Genomic DNA, 24,189 nt, shown 5'->3' with positions numbered 1-24,189 from the left:
TTTTCTTGACCTTGGACAGATCAAGAAAAAAAGAAAAGCCCCCCTAAAGCACAGATTCCAGGAAACTAAAGAATTAGTTTCTCAACATCTTGGACTCTCAACATCTTGACTGTGATGTGCCCAGGGGTGGTTTTCTTGGTGCTTATTTTATTTGGGATTCTCTGCGCTTCTTGGATCTGTAGGTTTATTTGGGACATTTCAACACTTGTTTTGTTTTTTCTGCTTCATTTTTTCTCTCTTCTCTTCCCGGGTTCTGATTACATGTATGTTAATCAGCTTGGTACTGCCCCAAAAGATAGTACAGCGTTTTGGGGTTTTTTTGGGGGTTTTTTTGTCCTTTTTAAAGAATGGATAAGTTCTGGTTGAGAATCCAACTCTTGGTTTCAGCTCAGGTCATGATCTCAGGGTCCTGGAATCGATCCTCATGTTGGGCTCCGTGCTCAGTGTAGAGTCTGCTTGTCCCCTTCCTCCCCTTGCTTGCTTGCTCATATGCTCATTCTCTCTCTCTCTCTCTCTCTCTCTCTCAAATAAATTAAATCTTAAAGAAAGAAAAAGAATGGATAAGTTTTGTGGTTCTGTCTTCAACTTCACTAATCCTTTCTTCTGCTATCTCTGATTTCTTATTAAGCTCATTTGGTGAATTTGTCATTTTAGATAACATGCTTTTCCATTCCAGAATTTCCATTTGGTTCCTTTTTCATAGTTTCCCTTTATGTGCTGAGATGTGCCATCTTCATCCATTGAGATCATTTTTTCCTTTAAATTCAAATTTAAAATAGCTGCTTTAAAGTCTTTGCCAGTTCAAAAACGGAAATCCCCAGATTGTTTAATATTGACTCCTTTTTTCTCCTGAATTTGGGTCACATTTTCTTTCTTCTCCACATTTCTGGTAATTTTTGCTTCTTTGTGGACATCGTAATTGATACTCTGAAAGGGAGCCTGAATTATATTGTCTTCCTTTAATGAATCTGGAACCCAGTTTTGGTTTTTGTTCTGGCAGGCAGTTCCCCTACAGATGGTTCTCCTAAATCTTGTTAAGGCTTATTCTTAGGCTCTGATAGGGCAGGATGAAAGTAACTCCTGCTCTAGAGCATGGGCCTTGCTCCCAGGGCCTGGCCTCTCTGTCGTCTCCCTGGAATACCTCGTGCAGCCCATCTAGCTACACCCGAACTCCTGTGGTTCCTGTGTCTCTACAACCTCTGATAGTCTTGTTCTGCTCTTGGTGTCAAAGTAGCTGCTCACTGCCGGCCCACATCAGAGTCTCACTCTGTGTGTGTACAACACAGCCCACAGCCAGAGATCTATGCGAGCCCCACCCCACAACCAACTTCTGGGCCCCCACCCTGCTGAAGCTCCTTCCTCTCCAGGGTCCTGCCCTGACAGCTCTAGATGCTTCAGCAGCCCCAAACTCCAGTTTCGACTTCCCCAGATCAGTAGGTCAGCCATGTTCTGCTTCCCCCCACCTCCTGCACTGTGGTTGGGAAGTCTACCCAGGGTGCCAGGGTGAATATGAAGTTCATCTTGTGTATTTCCTTCCCTCCTCTCAGGGATACCGCTCAGCCCATTGTCCAGTGCCTAGAAACATCTACTATGTATGTTTGTCCAGTTTTGTCATTGCTTATGATAGGAGGGCAAACCTAGGACCAGTCACTCCATCATGACCAGAAGCAACCAGCCCTCACATTTAATGATGTAGAGCTCCATGTACCTGACCACCCTTGAATGCTAGATTGTAAGCACCTTGCAGAAAGTGTTGGAGACCTACTTATCTCTGCATCCTAGTAGCGTGCTTAATGAATGTTAGTATTCATTGCATAATATCTATGAATTATAATATGCGTCAGCACGCTTATCAATACTATTCAGGGGGATCAAGTGGACAGCTTGGGGGCTAAGTATTGAACGATGCACTGCTCCTCCTTCCCTTTATAGCTGAGTAGATGTGCAGGAGGGGGCTCCCTTTCACATAGTATCTTCAGTCCTGATGGGGAGGATCCCAGCTGCTCCAGCCCCTGCTCTAGTCCTTCCACTGGGGTACTCCCAGGGTGTCAGTGCCACAGGAACATGATACTGTCTTACTCTATAGGCAGATATTCCTCTGTTTATACTGAAGAAGAGTGACTGGAAAATGGAATGAAATCCTTTTAGATTCTCACCTAACATGTAAGCTCTTTAACCAGCCGTGGTTGTGGTTGCCTTTTGAGGAGACAGTAGTATAGAAATAGGAGGCCTGGGGTGGGGTCATTGCTAGGGTTATCCTGACTTCTTGGCGACCTTGTGCATCAGTAGTATATTTCTTTGAGCCTCATCTCTAGCTTCACCACCCCACCTACCTGGTGCTGTAACTTCACCAACTTGTCACCATTCACTGGATAATCCCATAGTCGGTGACAGTTCTGGTCCCACATGCTGTTCCTCTGCTCCCACTTGAACTCCTACTATCCCTGCAGACTCAGCTCAAGAGCCCCACCTCTGCAGAACTTCTCCCTGCTTCCCGGGGACTTAATCACACCTTCCTCCCATTGTCCAAAGCAGTTATTCCCATACTGTGGTGATTATCCCTTCACATGCCTCTTCCCAGTAGACATCGGGGCCCTTAGGGAAGAGTGTGTATCTCATTCATTTCCGTATTCCTAGCGCCGGGTGCTGTATCTGCCCGGGAGTATGTCCACATTAACTGCTTATTGACTTATCAAGAAGCCAGGCCTCTTTCTTTCCACTGAATTGAGTTTGATCCACAAGAGCTTCTCAGAATAAAGCATGATTTCTCCTCCTCAGGGCAGCTTCCCAAACTTTTTTTTTTTATTATTTTTTTTATTTTTTAGCTTCCCAAACTTGAACTCATCCATCATGCCCCTCTAAATCTCTGCAGCCTAGACACCCTTTGTTTTCATACAGTCACATCTGGGTACTGTTCTAGGTGCTTGACAGGTGTTAACCTAGTTAGTCCTTATAACACCCTAACAATAGTAATATAGTAATAATGGTGATGATGAGAGGTGCTACTATTGTCCCATTTTACAGATGAAGACACTGAGGCGCATAGAATGACTTGTCCAAGGTCACTAGCTAGTAGATGGTGGAGTCGGGTGTCCCAGCCTCGCAGTGGCTTCAGAGGCCACGCTGTAGTCACTGAGCTACACTGCCTCATCGGCTGTCCAGATGATAATGTTGCCAGAGCTCATGCTACCCTTGACTGTCTTTCCTTTGACCTCCTGCAACTTTTCATGAACTTTCTTAAAATGTATCTTTCAGAACTATGGATTGAACCAGCAGAGTCGGTGAGAGTGTGACATCTCTCCCCCATAAATAATTTACTATTTGTGCTACCGTGGCTTTTTTTTGGCAGCCTGTCAACTATTGTCTCATCCTGAGCTCGTTGCCAACCAAGTTCAGTTAAGTTCTGTATTATCTGTTTTACATTTATATGGTTGTTTTTCATCTTGTTGGCTTTAGGCAAATATTCCAACATGATGAGACCTTTTTGGATCTTTGTTTTCCAACATAATCTTATCCCTTACAGTGGCATAATTTATAAACTTCTCTGTTAGGACTTCACCTGTATCACTGATTTTAAAATGTGTAAAGAAGATTAGGTGAAAAGCTTAGACTCACTCCTGGCCGCTCAACACTTCTCTCCACGGTGACACGGACCCTAAGCTAGCATTCTTTGGATTTAGTTGTCCAACCAGTTGTGAGTTTACATAATTGTAGAGTTATCTGATCTGTGTTTCTTCACTGTCCACAAAGGTATCCTAACAGTAAGTTAGCTAAGTGCCTTGTTGAGATTCAGGGACATTGTCTACAGAATCCTCTCATTCCACCTCAGTACAATTTAAAACTCATCCTAAAGCTTAAAAAAGCCAAATTCAAACTACATGACCAGCTGCGACACTTTAATCCCTTGATACATAGAACTCAGATGTTGGCAAACACCACCACTTAGAGTGAAATCACACATGAGCATCTAAACTTAAAATCATATTGGAGGGCAGCCCCGGTGGCGCAGCGGTTTAGCGCCGCCTGCAGCCCGGGGCATGATCCTGGAGACCCTGGATCGAGTCCCACATCGGGCTCCCTGCATGGAGCCTGCTTCTCCCTCTGCCTGTGTCTCTGCCTCTCTCTCCCTCTGTGTCTCTCTCATGAGTGGATAAATAAAACCTTTAAAAAAAAATCATGTTGGAGATTAGGGCGTATTTAAGTAAACTGGCTTATCCACTGAATAGAATACGATACGACTATTTTCAATAGTGTTTTTTTGAAGAGTTTGCAATAGCATAGAAAATGTTTATGTAATAATGATTAGGTTTAAAAAGCAAGATACAGCATTGTATAGATGGTGATCATTCATAACAGTTTGAAATACAAAGGAAAGAATGACGCATTAGAATTGGCTAGAGGTTAAAAACTCCCAAATGTCAACAATGGTTAGACAAGATAATAAATAAAAAGAAGATTTTTTTCACTTCTATTTATTTTTCTGTAGTTCCCAAAAATGTGCAACAGGAACAGACATGGTTTTTACCACAGTAACCTTTTCAGGTGGGAGGTTACAAAAGTTTGTTGCAAGAGTCCATTTACCAAGAACTTATTTATTACGAAAGAGTGGTAAGTCCAAATGATCCATCTGTGAGAGACAAGGGTGAAGCACATGGGCATCTGGCCCAGAAGCAGGTGCACGCTGGCCCTATCCCGCATCCTATTGTGCAGTGCCTGACGTGTCACGTGTGTCTTACCTCCTCACCCAGATGGCAGCCCTGCCTCCGCTGCTGCCTCTGTGCAGACCATGGGACAGGCTCTTCTGGGGTGCCGTGCCCCTGGGAAGGAAGATCAGCCTCCTCACTGGTGCTGTGTGGCCCAGAACGAGTTGCTTCACCTGCCTTGGGCTGGCTCCGTCCTCAGAGTACTAGATCCTGCCTCTCACAAGTGCATGGCACTACATCAGGCATCTGGGAAACACTCGGTCAATATTAGCTCTTTTTCACAATGATTATTAATCACAGTTGGAGAGGGTGTCTGTGTTCTCCAACACCTAGAATTCTCCCAGTAATGATGAATGTTATTGAGGCAGCTGACCTGCTTTAGTTCCTCATCTAAGATACAAATTGAGGGAGTGAGGAAGAGTGGGAGCAAGTCAAAGAACCTTTATTGGAATGAATTGTCTGAATGGACAGATGAAGAAGTACTGCACTTGGAGGAGTGTGTTTGACCCACAAGGAGGCCAAACCACTAAATGTTGGCACTTTTGCAATCTAACCAAGAACCGATTCCAGTACTGAGGTTACACAGTATGGTTGATATTCAGAATATTTTAATGATTGGTAAGCCTGGGACAACCAATCAGAACAGACGTTGGTGTTGGCCCTTCAGAATGGATCCCAGCAGTGAGCGCCTGTCACCCCTACCCCTGCACCCTTTCCCTTGTGGAGACTGGAGAGGAGGGTCCGGCTTCCTCAGATGTCCTCCTTTAGATGTCCACCACCAGCTCCAATTCCAGGCACGTGGAGCAGCAGCCAGGAAGCATGTCCTGGCACAGCTGTTTTGGGAAGGGGCAAGCCGTTGTGCCACTGATGCTCATTCTTGCTTCCTTTTCCTCCTCCATGATGTCTTGTTTGCCTATGCTGTCCATCAGACACCTGACACGATCCCCGTGTTGTCTGAGGCAGCAGGAAAGGAGGAGCCTTTCCTTGTTCTGCCTGCTGCACCATGCTTGTCTCTCCTGTGTCCCCAGATGTCCTGGACAGCTGGCTTCCAGGGTGTGGGAGACCCTAGGGTATGGTCGTGAAGATGGTATTGCTCTACCTTCTATGCAGAATGACGACCATCTGCAGAAACCACGTGTCCTCCTGGCAGTGAGCTTAATTAGGCAGCTGTGAAAAGCAGGACTCATGTTCTTGGGGATGAATTTTTATCATTTCCCATTTTCCTAGTGGTCCCTATAGGCCTTTTGTCTTAGCTCTATTCTATGGTCACCAGCTGCCCTCAACCCTGACCCTGACCTATTTGCAAATGCTAATGAGAGAGCGTAAACAGCTGATGGCTCCTGTAGCGGGAGGATCAATATCATCATATCTACCCTGAAATTTTTCCTGGAATTCATAGTAATGCACTCTGGGAGTTCTTTCCCACCAGTGATAACTCTGGATCCTCATAAACCCTCTGAGGGCGGCAGGTCAGGTTAATTATTGTCCTTAGTTGATAACTGTGAGGACTAGGGAAACCCTGAGGCTCATCAAAGACCCTAATGAGAAGCAGAGCCTGGACCAGACTTGCCCCTGGGGACCTGGACAGCAACGGATGCAACTGGACTCGGCTCCAGAATTCAAGGTCTCACAGGTACTTTCTGTGATGAGAAGAGGGGAGACTCATGAAGTGGGGAGCACTTGCTTCTGCTTTCCCCATGAAGAAAGCCGGAGAACAGAGCAGCTTTGTGACCTTCCCTGGGGCCCACAGTAAGCAAAGGTGGTGAGGCCTGGACAGGAAATTGCAATCCTTGTGTCCTGGTTCCTTCCTTTTCTCTGTGGGCCCCACACATTCTCCCACTTCTCACAGTGCTCGCACCTTCCCATGTCCACCTGCCGTCCTCCCCAGCGCTCCTGCACAGCTTTTTCCTTCTATCTCTCCCCACTGGAAACTTACTGGGGCCAGGGCCTGCTTCACTGCCCCAGTGCACAGCTATTTGGGAGAAGGCTGCCAGCTAGGGTGCTCATTTCAGTAGAACAGTGGTTTCTTTTGGCCTTCAAACTAATTTTATGGAGACGTAATCAACATACTGTACAATTCACCCATTTAAAATGTACATTTCACTGGCTTTTAGTAAATTCAGAGTTGTGCATCTGTCTCCAGAATCAATTTTTATTTTATTTTTAAAGAATTAATTTATTTGAAAGAGAGAGCACGCATGAGTTGTGGGAGGAGTGGGAGGAGAAAGAGAACCTCAAGCAGGTTCCATGCTGAGCAGGAAGCCTGATGTGTAGGCTCAATCCCACAGTGCTGACTGAGATCATGACCTAAGCAGAAACCAAGAGTCGGACACTCAACCGACAGCCACCCAGGTGCCCCTACAATCAATTTTTTTATGTATATTTTTTTATTGGAGTTCAATTTGCCAGCATATAGTATGACACCCAGTGCTCATCCCATCAAGTACCCCCCTCAGTGCCCATCACCCAGTCACCCCATCCCCCCGCCCACCTCCCCTTCCACTACCCCTTGCTCGTTTCCCAGATTTAGGAGCCAGAATCCATTTTAAAACATCTTCATTCCCCCACACACACATAAAACCTCAACCCTTTGAGTTATCACTCTCTATGGTCTCCATCCTCCCCTTCTTCAATCCTGGGCAAGAAATCTACCGTCTTTCTTTATGGATTTGTGTATTCCTGGCATTTCATATAAATAGGATCGTATGGTATGTGGACCTCTGTGACTGGATTCTTTCTTTTCACTTTCACTACTATGTTTTCAAGCTTCATTCACGTGGTAGCGGGTCTCACTGATTCACTTCTGTTTATTGCCAAATGACATCCAAATATTTGGACACACCACATTTTCTGTATCTGTTCCTTGGTTGATGGACTTTGGGGTTGTTTCCACTTCTCAACTATAGTAAATGATGCTGCTGTGAACGTTCATGAACCAACTTTTGTGGGTCCATAGGTTTCCATTTTCATTTGTCTTCGATACAAACCTAGGAGTGAGATTATTGAGTCATGTGTTACTGTTTGAGGAACTACCAGAATGTTTTCCAACCTGGTGGCACCATTTTACATTCTCACCAGCAAGAAGGGTTCAGTTTCTCCAGATTGTTAGTAACACTTCTCAATTTCTGGTTTGTTTGTTTTTATTCTGGCCACCCTAGTGGGTATGAGGTGGTGTGGCATTGTGGTTTTGATTTCCATTTCCCTGGTGGCTAATGACATTGAGCATCTTTTCGTGTGCTTATTGGCCACTTATAGACCTTCTCTGGAGAACTGTTTGTTTAGATCGCTTGCCTGTTTTTAATTGGGTTTTTTATTATAGAATTGTAAAAGTTCTTTATATATTCTAGATATAAATCCCTTACAGATATATAATTTGCAGGAAAAAATTTCTGTTATACTGTGAGTTATCTTTTGCTTTTTTTTTTTCTTAGTGTTGTCCTTTGAAGCACATTTTTTTTTAATTTGGATGATACCCAGTTTATATTTTCTTTTGTTGTTTTTGCAATTGGGATCTAATCCAAGGTCATGAAGATTTACATCTATGATTTCTGAAAGTTTTATAGTTTCAGGTCTTATGTTTGAGGCTTTGATCCCTGTTGAATTCATTGTTGTAGATGGTATGGGAGAGAGGTCCAGCTTCATTCGTGTCTCTCCTTATGTCAGTACACTATCCTGATAATTAAATGTTTGTAGTTTTGTAGTTTTTAGAATCAGAAGGTGGGTCTTCCAACATTGTTCTTTTTCGTGATGGTTTTGGCTCTTTGCATCATGAAGCAGAATGAAGTGCTGATATGCATGCTACATCATGAATGAATCTTGAAATCATTTAGCTAAGTGACAGTAGCCAGTCACAAAAGGCCACCTGTTGTATGATTCCATGTCTGTGAGCTGTACAAAATAGACAAATTCATAGAGACAGAAGATAAATTAGTGGCACTGGGGGCTGAGAGTTGGGGAAAAATAGTGTGACTTCCAACGAGTATGAGGTTTTGTGTTGGGATGATGAAAATGTTCTGGAATTAGTAATGATGGTCCTGCAATGTTGCCACTATACTAGAAACCACTGGATGGTATGTTTTAAAATGGTGAATTTTGGGAATCCCTGAATGGCTCAAGGTTTAGCACCTACCTTCCACCCAGGGCATGATCCTGGAGTCCTGGGTTTGAGTTCCACATCGGGCTCTCTGCGTGGAGCCTGCTTCTCCTTCTGCCTGTGTCTCTGCCTCTCTCTCTCTCTCTCTCTCGAATAAATACATTTTAAAAATCTTTTTTAAAAATTATCCTTTAATAAAATAAAATAAAATAAAATAAAATGGTGAATTTTCTGATATAGGAAGTATATCTCAAAAATTTTTTTAAAGAACTAGTTAACCTAAATATCCCTATCTCTACTTTAAAAATGAATGTGGGGGGATCCCTGGGTGGCGCAGCGGTTTAGCGCCTGCCTTTGGCCCAGGGCGCGATCCTGGAGACCCGGGATCGAATCCCACGTCGGGCTCCCGGTGCATGGAGCCTGCTTCTCCCTCTGCCTATGTCTCTCTCTGCCTCTCTCTCTCTCTGTGTGTGTGACTATCATAAGTAAATAAAAATTTAAAAAAAAAATGAATGTGGGGATGCCTGGGTGGTGCAGCAGTTGAGCGTCTACCTTCTGCTCAGGGTGTGACCCCGGGGTCCTAGGATCGAGTCCCGCATTTGTCTCCCTGCATGGAGCCTGCTTCTCCCTCTGCCTGAGTCTCTGCCTCTCTGTCTCTGTCTCTCTGTCTCTGTCTCTCTGTCTCTCTCTCTCATGAACTAATAAACGATATATTTTAAAAATAAGAAATAGAAAATGAATGTGTAGTTAGAAACCCTTCCACAAAGAAAACTCCAGACCTAAATAGCTTCACAGGAGAATTCTACCAAATTTTTAAGGAACAAAGAGTACTAATTTTATAAATTATTTCAAAAAATTAGAAAGGAATACTTCCCAATTCATTCTAAGCATTAGAGTGATAGCAAAGCCTGACAAAAACATTACAAGGAAAGAAGACAAGAGATTAATGTTTCCCATTAAGATAGGTGCAAAATGTCTAAATGAAATTTTAGGACATTGAATTTAACAATATATATGAAGAAAAATGCATATTGACGAAATGTGTTTTATCTCAGGAATGCAAATTTGGCTTAATATCTGAAAATCAGTGTTATGACCATTTTGAAAAATGTTTTGGCAGTTTCTTTAAAAGTTAAATTTACATCTACCATATGATCCAGACATTCCACTTCTATTTACCCAAAAGAAATGAAAGTGTATGTCCATGCAAAGATTTGTATACAAATGTTCATAGTAGCTTTGTGTTTCATAGAGGAAAAACTGGAAGCTACCCAAATGTCTATCAGCATTCAGATGCACAAACTGTGGTATATCCATACAGTGGAATTATCACTTAGCAATAACAGGGAATGAACCATTTGCAACAATGTGGATGGATCTCAAAGTAATTATGCTGAATGAAAGAAGTCAGACCTAAATGAATGAGTGAATAATGAAATACTGTAAGATTCCATGTATATAGAATTCTAGAAAATGTCATCTACAGTAATAGTAAAAAGATTAATGGTTGCCTAGGGATGGAGAGAGGCAAAGAGGCATGGAAACTTCTAGGGGTGACACGAGTTGATTGCTTGGATTGGTGATGATTTCACAGGTGCATATGTATGTCAGAATGTATCAAAATTGCACACTTTAAGTGTGTGCAGTTGTGTGTCACTCAACAAAGCTGTTTTAAGGTAAAAATATTCTTCAATCAACAAGTATTTCAATGCCAACTACAATCTAGCTTCTGAGGACTGAAGCTCAATACTCCGGACGAGGTCCCTGACTTCATGGAGTTTGTATTTAGGTGAGAAGCTTCTGTAGACTAGATATCCTTAACAGTCCCAGAGTTTGCCACAAAACTCCTTCAGCCTCAGACAGAGAGTTCTCGTCCTCCCAGATGTGTGGGAAGGGGGGCAGCGCTGCTGGACGCGGGGCTGCGTGGAGATGGAGCAGCCACAGAACAAGGGCTGGGTCACTCCTCTACCTCTCTGGACATCCCCCTTCAGCCGCAGACTCACTATCCGTGTTCCCACCCTGTCCAACAGGAAGTGGGTCAGGTGTGCTGCCCCTCTTAGCAGAGCAGAGCGCATGCAGCTGCTGAGCTGGACAGGTCCACACTTGCACACAGAGGGTGCCATGTAAACATGGGGAGCCAGGGGTGGATAAACTGTGGAGAGAGAGAAAGCCTTGGTCCAGTTGCTGGAGAGCTCTCTGGCCAATGTTTCCAGTCCTTAGGGAGCTTGACTCTGCTCTTGCCCCTTGTCTGCGCCAAATACTCCTGGAGGAACCCATCGTTTTTGCTTAAACTCTATTGAGTGGCTTCTGTTATTGCAACTAAGAAGAACTTTACTCCCTTCATTCAGCTGCGTGGCTGCCTGGAGCCATCTGAGAAAGTGTGACTTGTCCTTCTGCTCCCCTCTGGCTGGTGGGAAGAGTTGAGACCGAAGCTGCAGGTTCTCAGTAGTGAGACCAGTAAAGCCAGACAGCATGAAGCCATGGTCCACCTTGGACTCTGCCCCAAGTCTTCCCCACAGCACTCGGCGGGGATGGCCTGGAAGGGAGGGGTCCCGGACCGAGCGAGCGAGAGCCCCAGAAGGCCCCCGTCCCAGGCAGGCTCTTCTGCTTGCTGGCACATCAGTCCACCTGTCTCTGCTGTTTCAGACCATCGGGGTGACATCCTCAGCCAACAGTCTGATCTGGCTTCTCTCGACAGCCTTTTCTTTATCGATGGCAGAGAAGGACGGGGGTACCCGTACTTTCTAAGCCACCCCCACGCCTACGTGTTTTAGATCCAGGTATGAGCTGATAAGCAAATTATACTAATCACCCTCTGGATGAGCATCTCACTACCATCAACAGCTTGAGAAAGTGAGCTAACATAGCCTGACATGTTTCAGATGACCCGAACTCACACAGAGAACAGGGCATTTGGGACAAAAACTTAAAGAGCTTTAAACAGAGATTATAAACAAAGAAACAGAGATTCTGCATTGGGCTACTATTTAAAAAGTTCATTTTATCCCAATGAGAAGTTTTCTGTGATCAATGAGGTGAAGATAGTAGTTAAGGTAAAGTATAATAAAATAAAATCATTTTATTTTTGGAAAGAAGGTATACATATGTGTCAGGAGAGAGGGAAGGAAAAACAGGAGTGGGGCTAAGTTGTAATTCCCCTGTAGGACATGGGGTTGAGGGTATCCTGAGAATCAGAAATGATTTTCACTTTAAAGTTTACTTCTTTAATGATGGAGTCGTTTAAAAAATGAACCCGTGCCACTTTGCAGTTAAAAAATAAAATCTAGGGGCACCTGGGTAGCTCAGCTCAGTGCATGACCCCGGGGTCCTGGGATCGAGTCCCACATCGGGCTCCCTGCATGGAGACTGCTTCTCCCTCTGCCTGTGTCTCTGCCTCTCTCTGTGTCTCTCAGGAATAAACAAATAAAATCTTTAAGCTATATATATATATATATCTTTTTTTCTTCATAAAAATCTGTCCTGCAAGACAGCAGAATGAGAGCACCAGAGATGAGTCAGCCAGGAGGGCAGGGCAAGCCTGAGAAGGGCAGGGCACCAGGTTGGTAGGGAAGGAGCAGGGGTTTGACTTAATTCTATAACAGAATGATTCCTGATCAGCTGAAATTTGACATTTTTTTTACTCTGTGATGGGAAAAAATTAGGAAAGCCTGTGCCACTGGACTTAACAAATACCGGGACATACTGTGTGCCAAGCCTACCACGTGTGTGTGGGACTTCCCACACACTGTGCAGTGTCACTGACGTGCCCATGTGGCGGCCAAGCAGAGGCAGTGACCCAGAGCCAATCATCCTCAAGTCAGAGTCCAAAAAGAGAAGGCAGCTGGCCCGGAGAATTCTTCTGCAAAATAGGTTTCTATCTTCTCAGGTTTTACTTAAAGGGTTTCCAACAAGTTCTGGCCCAGTGCACCTCTGTGAAGGAAACAACTTCAGGGGTTTAAGGGAGCGGGCATGTCTGGAGCCGGGGCCGATGGCAGACAGCATTCTGGAGTTGGTCGAGTCTGTCCTCTCCTGGTCTCCCGTCTGCATCCCTCGGCCCTCAGTGGAGCTTCCATCCAGTCTGCTGCCCACCCCCGTCCCTCTTCCCGTGCTTCCTCATCCCCACAGGAGCGCTGCGAGGAGCTTCTTCCTTCTTCTCAAAATCCTCCATGGATCTTAAAAGGGAAGCCGTGGTCAGTCATTTGCACGTCCATCCACACAGCCATCCAGCCCAGCGACATCTGTATTTGAAGTTTGACCCCTGGCTGTGAAACCAAAAGTTGAATCCCCGGGAAAGGGATTTTCAGGCATCAGCCAGCAGGTGGAGGCAGTATTTTTCAAGGAAGCTTCCTGCTGCTGCAGAAATCATACCACCTCCCTGTTCAGTGCCTGTAGCCCAGGTCTTGGGTACCGTCACCACCCAGTGCTGGCTGGCTTCCCCTGGACTCTCAGAGTGACGGGAATGGCAGCCAGCAGGCTCTGGTGTGGGCTTTTGCCTCCCTTTGGTATCTGAGAGCCGCGGGAGGGCTCCAAACACGCTCTTCAGAGTCCCGGCCCTGCAGAGGGCTGTGAAATCACAGCCTATTTGAAGAAGCCAGTTGTGTGTATGATGTGAGTGGCGACAGGACCTCAGATGGGGCCTTCCATGTGCATGGGCTCCCATGCAGTGGCTGTGCATCCCGTCGCCCGGTCACCGAGGGATTCCCATGGTCACCCTGCGGTAGAGGCGGGGCTGTGGTTTTGCCTCCTGTTTCACAGATGACGAAGCTACGACCCGTGGTGGCTGACTGCCTGCGCTTCTGTGGCTTCACTCTAGGACTTCCGACTTGGGGTCCAGTGCTCTTTCCCACGCAGATATTTCCAAACTTCCAGGGAGCCTGCGGGTTCCTCCCTGGGGGCTGCTGCGGGGGTACAGGGGGGCCCACGGGCGGGCCTGTGACTTCCTGCCTCTGACCCAACAAGAAGTGCTACGTATTTAGCAGCAAGAGACTTTGGGTGGGAAAAAATCAAAAGGTCCTCCTGCTTAGAAGAAAAGATAAGAATGAGACAAAAAGAAAGCTTTGAAGCTCCTGGAAATGGTGCCCTGAATATTTGGGGACCGTTTGCATCCCAAAATGATTGAAATCAAAAGACTGTCACGGGACCATGTGCACTGGGTACACCTGCTCTTGGCACACTCAGCCAGCCTGCAGGCCATCCCCCAGGGGTGCCCCAGGCCTGTGGGACTCAGGTTCTCCGGGGATACCCCAGGGGGGCACTTCCCGGCCTCGCTTCTCCGCAGCCACCTCCCCCTACAGGCAGGCTGCCCGGGGCCGTCAGTCAGTGCCTTTGGCATCCTCACCATCCGACAAAGCCCTGTCGTAAAGTCTTCCAGTGGGTTCCTGGCTGCAAGTATCCCCCCAGCTGTGAACATGTGATACTCACTGGATGAGCGACAGGTGTCCTCCTGCATGTCAACAGCGGCCCCCTGCACACCCCGAGTACAACCCCACACAATCTGTTCTTCAGGTGGGACTGTCAGGCCCGACAAAAGACATCCTGGAAGAGTCATTTGCATAGAGAGGGCTTCGGTGACCTGCGTAGGTGGCACTCAATCACCCAGGGAGACCTGACCTCCTTTCCCATCTCAGGCTGTGCTCCCTCTGCCTTCACTCTGCACCCACAGCAGCACCCTCACTGAGACATGGAAAGGATGTGAGAGGGCATCCAGGTGTTGGTCCTGAGCAGGCCACCACTGTCATCATCCCCAGATGCTGCATGGAAGAGCTGTGCAGGGTACTGGGGGAGGGCAGTTACACTTCTCCCTCAGCCGGGCACCTGAGGAGACTGATCCGAACTGAACATTCGTCACAAACAGCATGGATCCCTCTCCTGCATCAGAGGACGGAACTGGAAACATGGAACAGGGACTGAAGTGTCAGCCAAGCAGACAGGCGGCAGGCCATACCTGGTGTGAAGTGAGTGCAGACAGGCTTTTCGGTGAGAACTTTCTTTTCCCATGCCCCCTGCTCCGGCCCCAGTTTTCTTCTAAGTTAGAGGTTGTTTGGAAAGAGTATGTGGGCATGAGGTAGGCTCACTGGCTGTCAGGATCCAGGTGGGACAGGAGAGGAGGCACTGCAGCAGGGCCACAGCAAGCGCAAGGTGGCAGACAGCTCTCGGGGAGCAGGGCATGACCCCGGGGAGCAGGGAGCAGAGGCTGGGAGCGTGGGCAAGGGGCAGGTCAGAAGGAACCCGGGGAGCCCGGCTGAGGGCTTGGGCGCCGCCAGCCAAGGGACACCCCTGAGGCTGCCCTCACAGCAGAGCGGGGAGCACCCAGTGGCCTCTGTTGTGATGTGTCCCACCTTGATTTCGGCTCAGGTCATGCTCTCAAGGCCGTGAGATTGAGCCCCCATCGGGCCCCACACTGGGCACAGAGCCTGCTTAAGATTCTCTCTGCCTCCCCCTCCCCAACCCCCACTTTCTTTCTTAAAAATAAAAATAGACTGGGATCCCTGGGTGGCGCAGCGGTTTAGCGCCTGCCTTTGGCCCAGGGCGTGATCCTGGAGACCCGGGATCGAATCCCACGTCGGGCTCCCGGTGCATGGAGCCTGCTTCTCCCTCTGCCTATGTCTCTGCCTCTCTCTCTCTCTCTCTCACTGTGTGCCTATCATAAATAAAATAAAATAAAATAATAAAATAAAATAAAAAAATAAAATAATAAAAATAGACTGAGGGAGGAAGGGCAAAGGGCCCTGTTTGGAGCAGGTGCTCCATGTGTTTCTGTTCGGCCTTAGCAACACCCTTAGGAAGTGTCCCCTCTGCTGTGCAGATGTCGGCAAGGTTACGTCACCAGCACGGAAGCTCTGGTGCAGGACGTGAACCTGGATCCCACGCTCGTGTTCACGACTCAGGCCCACGGTGTGCGAGGTGGCTCTGTGTGGCAGGGGTGCGGGCCACAGGGAGACCCCGGAGCCCTTCAGCACGCTGTGCCCCAGTGCCCGAGCAGAGAAGAGACACCCAGGAGGATCTGGGGGGAATTTGATGTCTGCTATTTAAAAAAATGTGTCCAAGTCATTACTGTGGGGATAAACTTCACCCTTTGAAGGCGGCTGTAACATGCCCCACGTCCCGTGGCTCGCAGGACAGAGCCCTGCGCCTCTCACTTCTGGACGCTGAGTCTGAGACCAGGCTGTGGCCAAGCCAGGTCCCCCAGGCGCTGTGAGGGCAGCCCCCACTCCTGCTGCTCTGCTGGCAGCCTCTGGCATTCCTTGCCTGGTAGACGCTCCATCCGTGCCTTCATCTTCACCTGGCTTCCTCCCCGAGAGGGCGACTGCGTCCAAATCTCCGGTTTTGATAGGAACACCAGTCATCCTGGGTTCAGGTCCATCCTGTGACGTCATCTGAACTAATCACGTCTGCAGTGACTCTGTTTCCAAGCCACCCCTGACCTGGAGTTGGACACGTCAGGGTAAGGGCCTGTCTCCAGAGGACCGTCCTCACTTCAGTCATCAGCCACAAGCTCCGGTCTCCCAGGCCACCTGCATGTCAGACCAACCAGCTACCAATTCGGGGGCTCTGCTATCCCCTCATTGAAATGATTCCCAGAACTCAGAAGAAGCCCTGTACGTATGACGACAGTGTTATTATGAAGGATACAACTCACAAGCAGCAAAGGAAGAAATTTAGAAGGCAAAGCCCAGGGGGGCCCACATGTGAAGCTTTGTCACCCTGGCAGCACACAGGTGTGTGTCACCAACCAAGGGCGTCCCTCAGCCTCCAGTGTCCAGAGTTCTCACTGGACTTTCGCTACAGGGGCGTGGTTGAGTGAATCCTTGGCCATCTGAGCGAACTCAGTCTCCAGCCACGCGCCCCCTACACTCTAATCTGTCGCCCATCCCAGCCTCTAGTCACATGGCCAGACCTATGCTGGGACTGTCTGCAGGCCCACCGTGTGTGACAAGGGCCCTCCTGACACTCAGAACATTCCAGAGGGCTTAGAGGCTCCCTCCCAGGACCTGGGGATACAGACCAGCCAGACTCTTTATTACAGAACAGCACCCAAAGTGACTCTCACAGAACACGGCCTGCGCGTCACACACACCCTTGTAAGCGCTTGCCCTGGAGTTCACTACCGCAGTGGGAATCAATGACCCGCAGGCCACCCGGCAACAGGTGCTTGTACTACAGTTTTGAAGACCACACGCTCCCACAGTGCCTTGTTGTAAAGAGCGCAGCCCAGATCCTCACCGTGTAACCGTCTGCCACGGGTTGCAGGACCTGCCAGGTGGGCTGCTGGAAAATCCTGTAGAGGGTGGGCTTGATCTTTGAGGCCCACCCCCACCCCCTGGGCAACCCCCCCTCCTCAGAGCCCGGCCGCCTCTAGGTGTCCAGGGCCCCTGCACTGCTCTCCCTCCCTTCACTCCCCAAACACCTTCGCGACGCATGGCTGAGTGCAGGGAACAAAATCCCTGCCGACTCTTTGGGGGAGGCAAGGAATTTGCTCTTTTAGCTGCTCCTCTCAGAGTGAAACCAAGGGTTGTGGCCCTTGGTAGAGGGATGTAAGGCGGTCAGGTGGCAAGGGGAGGTCAGAGGCCCTTCCTGACAGCCAAAGATTGTACCGGCTTGTTTCGTAAGGAGGGAAAGAAACATCCTTGAGAACCACACCGGCTTCCCCTGTAGCCGTTCCCTCTTCACAGATGCTCCGGGGTGCCCGGCCCTCTAGACAACCTGCCTCAGGCCACGAGAGAAGACAGGCCCTGCCCTGATTTACCTCGAGGAAGGTTCCTAGACTATGTACCTGCTTTCCTAGCTCGAAAATCCTGACGGCATGCCTCCCTATCCTCCACGTCCTCTTTTCTGGCCCTTTGTCCCCTGGTGAGAGCCGCGTTCACCATGGAGCTCGTGAAGCCCAGCTCAGGACCTCTCACCGCGTGTCCACACATTTCCATGTTGTGTGATGTTTGCAAGCCGAGCTATTTGGCAGCGGTCGGTCAAAAAGTGGTCTGTTCCCGTGCTGAGCTGCCCTGTAGCATGTCTCTGCTCATGTTGGGTGGAGCTGGCATGGCTCAGCGTGCGGGAATCTGACCAGGAGGAGGCTGGCTACGGGCACACTTGGGTGAGCTTAGTGGGATGTATTTACATGGTTCGCAGTTACTTCTATCTGCCCTTCAGTGGTTGCGATCGTCTTACTGTGGGGATCGCTCCCAGGAACCCTTCTGTGGCCCCTGAATCAAGTCCTGGAGCGACATCACACCACAACACACGGTCTACCTCCAGCTCATAATGTGTGGCCACACCCAGCCCAGCCCTGCGCACAGAGCCTGGCCAATGACTGCCACCAGTTCAAAGGGAGGGAGTTCGGTCACCGCTTGAGCAAACTGGAAACGCCCCCCCCCCCCCATCTTAGAGCGTGTACACAAAGGAGGGCTTAGTAGCATTTTCCCCAAGCTTGACAGTGATCCTAAGAATTTATACGACTGTATCCAACTAGTTTTGGAAGTGAGAGAAATTTATAAAATGCCAATCATCCTGCAGTAGCAACCCTAGTAAAGACTGACTTAGCCTCTCAGTTATTTTTCAAAGACTGAATCATCTTTGAATTCTGACTGTGAAAAATCATATTACAAAACGTCCGTAGAAGAGATGATCAGAGAAGAAGCAGTACATTCCCGTGTTTGCTACCTGCAGTTTGGCAAGCAGCTAATTAGTAAAAATGCTATTTTGGGGGGATCGTGTGTTTATAGTAGTTGCTAGCTTTTTATAATTTTTAATTTGCTGCCGTTCTCTGATTCAAAAATAAATGCTTTCACATTTAGTTTTGTGTTCATAATTTTGTACTTTTTAAGAGGCCCCCCAGGCTTTCCCTGGCCCCCTTTTTGCTTCATTCTTCACACAATAAGGGCCCATCCCCTCCCTCGCCCACTGCTCGGTATCCCGGGCTTAATGATGATCCTTGTAGTCAAACCAGAAGACTCACTACGCAGAATTGGCCTATCAGCTGCCTGAGTACCGTCCCCCGCTCAGAGTAGCTCACACACTGCCAGAACCACAGGAAAAACTGAAGAAGTGCCAGTCAACAAAGCCTCTGAATTCCCTGAAGCAGGTGATTCCAGCCGCCCCTCAACACGCCTGGGGCATTTCAGAAGGAGGATGCATCTGGGGACCTGCAGGGCTTTTGGAAGAGAAGTGTTTCTGCAGAGAGAGGATATGACTCAGGCAGCCCGGCCACAAAGCAGAGAAGACCCTTCTGAATGTCAGGGTCAGACAGGGTTACAGAGCCCAGAGTTCAGCCCTGACCTTGACGGACAACACTGGAGGGAACCTGGAGTTGGCGTCAGGGTCTTCTATTGCCTTCTTCTCTGTTCCCTCTGCCCTCTCCCATACCTGGTGGCCTGTACTTCGTCCTTGGTGGTTGCACCATCCCGGGCGGCCTGCACCCGGGCCTCTGAGGCCGAGCCTCAAGGGTGGGGAATTCAGAGTAGCCTACATTTCTGATTGCTTTGGCAACCTATGGTCCCCTGTGCCTCCAGCCTCCTGCACCTGCACCTGCAGATCCCTGGCACAGCAGTTGCAGTCAGGCCCAGCCCTCAGGGCCCCAGAGATGCATGAGAGGCACAGTGTGAGTGTCCATCTGCAACAGAGCATGTTCAGCAGGAGCCATGGTACCCTGAGTCCCTGCCAATGTGACACAAGACAAGGGCCAGCAGGTGGGTTCGTCCTCTCCCAGGGAAACATGTCAACAGGGACCTTGCCCAGTATTTCCCAAGACGTGTTGGGGGAAAGGTTGGTCCTGCTGATGTGGACAGGGAGGTATGCCGGGAGGTGCATCCCGAACCCCATCTAAGAGATGCTGAGGCTGTAACTAAATGTGCTGTTTGCTGCCTGCCTCCCCAAGGGGGTCTGTTCCCACACTGTTCGCTCCTCCTGTCAGCATCTTTGGGATGTGAGCCCATCTCTGGAAACACCGCCTTCACGAAAAGCAGTGACTGGCTCCCACCCCGCAGGTGAGATTTTCCCACCCCAGGCCAGGGAGGCTGCCAAGTTCAGAAGGAGCAGGGCTTTTTTGGCTCATTCTGACCCGCTCTGCAGGTAGCTACTTCCTTTCCTATGAACAGGCTGCACCCTGTCAGGGGCCTTCCCACAGCAGGAGCCCTGCCCTGACCAAGGCCAGCTTCCCGGGCTCCTGCCCTTCAGAGGCCCCTGACAGAGGGATTTCTTGCTTTTTTAAAAAAGATTTTTATGTATTTGTTTGACAGAGAGAGAGGGAGAGGAAGAGGGAGCGGGAGAAGGAGAGGGAGAACTAGCACAGCAGGGGCAGCAGCAGGCACAGGGAGAGGGAGAAGCAGAGCCCCCGCCGAGCAGGGAGCCCAACGTGGGTCTCGACCCCAAGGACCCCGGAACCTGAGCCCAAGGCAGATGCTTCGCCAACTGAGCCCCCAGGCACCCGAGAGAAGGGTTTCGAACCCCTGCAGGTGCACTGCCTGGGCTGGCGTCTGGCGCGTAGCCCCATAGCCATGCGTACGGTCAAACCACCCTGGGGCCATAAGATGTGCCGCGCGCCTCCAAGCTCCACCTGACCCTGTCCTCACTTCTCTTAGCCTCCATCCCAGCTTCTTTAACAAAGAAGGTTGTGTCTGTCCCAGAGCCTGCTGAGAACGGGGAGCCCAAGAAGGTTCATCCGAACGAGCTCTGCAAGCTACATGGACGGGGGGTGGAGGGTCGTCCTCTGCAAAGGGATGGTATACGGGCAGCTGTGGGGGAAGGGCAGAAAGGGGGCCAGAACTGTCAGCTGCAGGACTCGACGTTGGCACTGTGTCGTGAAAGAGCAGAGACAGTGCCCCCGCCCCTGGGAGACCATCACGATAATCAGATGGAGGAACCCAGAGGCCCGGGTGGCCCCTGCCGTGAGGTTGGCCCTGGCAAGTGCGTGTCAGGATTATACACTTGGCTCCGAATGCCCCGTGGGGGGCATCCTCTTTCCCTTTGAGGGGGAGGTGGAAGGGTTGCAGCGAGGTGACCTCCAGCCCCCTCACCCCCAGCAAGATTAGCAGCCCAGAGGGCAGCCCCCGGCGGCAGCACCAAGGTGGCATCATAGAAAGCCACTGCCACACCACAGGGCACCCTGGATCTCAGAGGGCTGGACTTCGACGGGGCTGCTACCCTTGCCCGGCGGTTTTACCATGGCCAACAAACTTCAGAATACTTTACTGACTGGCAGTCATGGCGTGGACGTCTGCTCTGGGCGTATCCGTCATTCCTCTAGCTCACGTTGTTCATTCCATTCATCTGCCACATTTAAGAGAATGGGGTGGCTGGTCCCTGCCTTGGGTCCCTGCCTTGGGGCCTCCCCTACTACAGAGTTGTTGTGAATTTAGAGACAGGAGCATAGAGGCTTCCCAGCAAGCCGGGCAGGGAGGGTAGGGCTGCAGTAAATTTCCCAGATGTAAAATGAAAACATAAACACGTCACAGGGCTGTCATGAGGTCAGCTGAGCTAATGCTCAAAAAAAAAAAAAAAAAAAGATCCTTAGTCCTTCTCCACTCACAGACGTTCTTGGCCATTCATACCTGGATGCTAACGGCAGACCTAAGAGGAGGGTGTGTGAGGTGGGGGGAGGTTAGGACTGCTGCCCTCGTTTGGGGTGAGGTGGGGACAGAAAGGGAAGACTTGGGGCTCAGAGAGCATCATCTCTGCTGTTCCCCACAGGGTCACTAATGTCCCCTTATCACAGAGGCCTTCCCGGACCATCACCCAGTCCATCACTCTGTCCCCTTACCTGCTTCCTTTTTACTCCCTGCACCATTTTCATCAGAAACATTCACTTGTTCAGTTATCTTTCCGACTAACACGTATGTTCCAGGAGTGTACAGGGAGTTCGTTCTGTCCACTTGCTGGGACTGAGTCTCAGCACTGCCCATTTATAGCGAATCTGGCCTTGGTCATGTTATTCACTGCTCTAGGGATGCCCGAGTGGCTCTGTGGTTGAGCGTCTCCCTTTGCCCTAGGGCATGACCCCGGGGTCCTGGGATCGAGTCCCGCATCAGGCTCCCTGCATGGAGCCTGCTTCTCCCTCTGCCTGTGTCTCTGCCTCTCTCTCTGTGTCTCTCATGAATAAATAAATACTATCTTTAAAAAGAAATTGGGGGATCCCTGGGTGGCGCAGTGGTTTGGCGCCTGCCTTTGGCCCAGGGCGCGATCCTGGAGACCCGGGATCGAATCCCACGTCGGGCTCTCGGTGCATGGAGCCTGCTTCTCCCTCTGCCTATGTCTCTGCCTCTCTCTCTCTCTGTGACTATCATAAATAAATAAAAAAATTAAAAAAAAAAGAAATTGTTCACTGCTCTGTAGTTTTCTCATAGTCATTTTGATAATGAAATGCACTAATAATAAAGCCACACTTGGCATAGTGCCTCAGCATATCATGTAAGTTTTCAATAAATGGTAGCCATTGTTATTATTGATTGCTTTCCAGGAAATTTTTACTTCCCATGGGTCAGCCATCTGGAGAAGACCTCTGTGGCTATTCCAGGATCCATCTCATCCCAAGTGGAGCTAGAAATAGAAGCTATACTAATTGGGAGACCTCAAAAATATTGCCTACCTTTTTCTTTTTTAAAGATTCAAGAACGAACTAGGGGTGGTGGAAGGGGAGGAGGGCAGGGGTGGGAGGGAATGGGTGACGGGCACTGAGGGGGGCACTTGACGGGATGAGCACTGGGTGTTATTCTGTATGTTGGCAAATTGAACACCAATAAAAAATAAATTTATTATTACAAAAAAAAGAAACGATAAAAAAATAAAAAATAAAGATTCAAGAAAAAATCTATTCATGAGAGACACACAGTGGCAGGCGCTTTCTGGAAGGCCCTTAGTGCGTCTTCCTGAAAGGGGTCTTTGCTCTCAGGCCAGCGCATTAAAAGTGAATCACTTTGGCCCAGCAGGATGTGGTGGTGCAGCATTCTAGGACTCTAGTGCCCTACAGAGGGGTGCTGGGAGACCGGGAGCACAAGCAGATGGGGAAACTGAGGCTGAAGCAGCAAACAAGCCTTCCCTCCTGGTATATCTCCAAACAAGCAAAACACTTGGTCATGTCTTTAAGAACTGTAATATAATTCAGAGTTCATGGTTTGGACCCTGTGTCGATAATGTCCAAAGCTTTTATCTGTGATGTGAGCTCTCGTTGAATTGGATGACAACCACGTTTCAAGAAAATGCCTTTTAAGAAGCAGCTCATCCCATTGCTCCCACTTTCCTGCTGTTTAAAGTGAGAGGAAGGGGGTGCCTGGGTGGCTCAGTCAGTTAAGCTTGGGCTCGGCTCAGGTCATAATCCTGGGGTTGTGGGATTGAGCCCCATGTCCAGCTCTCAAGTATCAGGGAATCCGCTTCCAATTCTCCCCCCCCCCATCCCCCTATGCACGATCTCTCTCTTTCTCTTTCTCTCTCTCTAATAAATAAATAAATAAATAAATAAATAAATAAATAAATAAAATCTTTTTAAAGATAAATAGAGAAAAAGAAAAGTTGGAGGAAATACACTGTGCTGAGTGAAATAAGCCAGTCACAAAAGGACATGATGACATGACTCCACTTGTTTGGGTGGTCAGACTCACAGAAAGAGAAAGCACGGGGGGTGGAGTTGCTAGGGGCTGGGGATTTGTTTGCTGGGTACAGACTCACTTCTGTGAAACAGTTGGTGGTGATGGTTGGGCAACGATGTGAATGTACTCAGTGCCACTAAATCGTACGCTTAAAAATGGTTAAGGTGGTGAATTTTATGTGAGGCATATTTTGCCACAATTGAAAGTAAATTATTTTTTAAAAAGCCATTCTAGGGACACCTGGGTGGCTCAGTGGTTGAGTGTCTGCCTTCGGCTCAGGGCGTGATCTTGGGGTCCTGCGATGGAGTCCCACATCGGGCTTCCCACAGGGAGCCTGCTTCTCCCTCTGCTTGTGTCTCGGCCTCTCTCTGGTGTGTCTCTCTATCTTTATTTAAAGAATAAATAAAATATTTTTTTAAAAATGCAGTTCCATCAGGGCACCTGCCTAGCCCAAATCGGTAGAGCATGTGACTTGATCTCAGGGTCGTGAGTTCAAACCCCACTTTGGGTATGGAGCCTACTTTAAAAAACGTGGGGGGGGGGAAGGGGGTGATGATTCTATCATGATTTTTTTTTTTTTTTTTTTGTAATATCAAGAGAAGTAACCACATGGAGTCTGTAGGCCTATAGAACCTTGACTGGACTTTGGTTGATTTCCATGGAAACTTAGGAAGAGATTGTGAGCCTCACTGGCCGGGATCCCCCAGTGCACAGCGTGGGGACGGAGCAGCCCTGACGAAGTGGACAGCGGCTCAGCACTTCAGGCATCTTGAAGTTAATGACGACTCAGTGCAGCTGACTTGACTGAGTATTTCTTTCC

The 24,189-nt window shown here is 48.8% G+C and overlaps 1 protein-coding gene and 1 long non-coding RNA gene across 6 annotated transcripts in view; both read left to right on the top strand.

Moving 5' to 3' along the window:
* MAPK4 (mitogen-activated protein kinase 4) overlaps window positions 1–24,189 on the top strand; it is a 147,814-nt gene that overhangs the window by 101,325 nt on the left and 22,300 nt on the right. The window lies entirely within an intron of this gene.
* LOC140634615 (uncharacterized) lies at window positions 15,497–22,393 on the top strand. The gene is made up of 3 exons (XR_012032026.1): window positions 15,497–17,056; window positions 19,302–19,775; window positions 22,244–22,393. It is a non-coding gene; the product is annotated as an uncharacterized lncRNA (long non-coding RNA).

The sequence above is a fragment of the Canis lupus genome, chromosome 6, assembly GCF_048164855.1.
Source record: "Canis lupus baileyi chromosome 6, mCanLup2.hap1, whole genome shotgun sequence".
Classification (NCBI taxonomy): domain Eukaryota; kingdom Metazoa; phylum Chordata; class Mammalia; order Carnivora; family Canidae; genus Canis; species Canis lupus.
This window is presented reverse-complemented; position numbering and strand designations above follow the sequence as displayed.